Raw genomic sequence first — 1,653 nt, 5'->3', positions numbered from 1 at the left:
AAACCGAGCCCTCGGTCATCGCAACGCTTCCTGACATGTTTACATACAAATAAGATTTAGTTACCAGCAAAATAGTGTCCTCGCTGCTGCGCTTGTCAGTTTTGAAGCTTCGTCGCACATTTTTCCTTCAAGGTTTGTGCTATGTACAGCTCCATGTTCAGCGAAAATTACGTCCACGGTAGCAGAACGTGATCGAAGTGCCGGCGCCACTACATTTGCCAGCGCTGTGAAATTCCACATGTTAAAATGGATCCAGTCCACAATATAGTGCGCATAGGCATCCAGAACATTAGTTGCAAGACGTGAGAGCAGGCAGCATGCGCCGATGATCAAGAAGTTGTAATTTTTAGACCGGCAGCAGAAACACTTTATTGTAAATGGGGCCATGACATAAAAACTAGAAATATTTCCAAGGTTCCTGTGGCGCGGCGTAGCCGAGCGGTTAGCGCCGAACGTTACGGAGCAAGCTGTAGCGAGTTCGAGTCATATCGCTACTGGTGTTTTTCTTTTTTTTTTACAAATCGATTTCTTTTAACCTTTTGTAATGTATTTCTGGTGCTTCGTTATTTTTAGTTTTTACTTTTTTCCCGAGGCCCTTTTTTTCGCCGGGCGACGAGCGCAATATATCGACGCTCTGCTTGGTATGAGCGGCAAGTATGCCCCTTTTGTTTACGACGCCAGCAAATAGCACGTTGAAGGTCTTGTTGACGCAGTATATATTGGTCAGATGTGCCATGATTTAGTGAACAATTGAATGATGATGCATTTTTCCTTCGGTACTTAGCATATATATGCTTTTCGTGGCGTACGTAGCTGCAGTCAAGCGGTCAGGTCGCAGTCGAAGCGGCAACGGCGGCGATATGTTAGCGCAGAAGTGTGAACGAAGGAGCGTGTCGGCGGTAGCGGATTTTGCTCGCTCGTGCCTCCGAATGCTCAAATGGGAACCATCAAGGCGCATCTGCTGCTCCAAGCTCGTAATTCAGGCGCTGCAGGTTCAAACAAACTATCCGAGTGCGCACGAAATGCCTGAGCTGAAACATAACCAAAACTGAAGTGGGCGCCTGTAGCGCCTCCAAGTATATTTCTGTATTTGCCTTGCAACGTTTACGTTGTCTTTTCGCCGTTGTTTACGTATGATAAAAGCGTGTTATCATGTTTGAGAAAAAACGTACTACCGCATTCAAACATGCAACGTAATTCGCATTTGTCAGCCTCCGGGATCCCTAGCGCGTCACGTGATTTGTAGTTGCGAGCCTCAGCCGTTTGGATGTGGTGGCGATACCTGTATTTCTGTTATTCTTCTTTACTACCTTATAACAGCTCTGTTTTCAGTAAGAGTGGTCTTTTTGTAATCAGGAACTGGCATTCTAGCCATGCAAACCCACTTCCTTTCTCTTTTTAGTGTCCCTTTAAGCCCAAGGCAGGGGCAACACAGGCTGCCGTTGCGGAGTTTCCTTGGTTCGAGACGGATCCGTCAGTATATACGAACTCGAAATTGGGATAGAGTTTGTGCTGCACTGGGGCCGTATTACGCACCGCTCTCAAAATCGCTCTCAAGTTTGAGAGCGTGACGTCAAAATGACGAGGCTCAGACATGTGAAGTGTGACGACATCACGGCTTTAGCCAATTACAAGCAGGCTAGGGTGCTTAAT

This window comes from Amblyomma maculatum, unplaced genomic scaffold (genome assembly GCF_055883805.1).
Source record: "Amblyomma maculatum isolate TAMU_Amacu unplaced genomic scaffold, ASM5588380v1 scaffold_56, whole genome shotgun sequence".
NCBI lineage: Eukaryota > Metazoa > Arthropoda > Arachnida > Ixodida > Ixodidae > Amblyomma > Amblyomma maculatum.
This window is presented reverse-complemented; position numbering follows the sequence as displayed.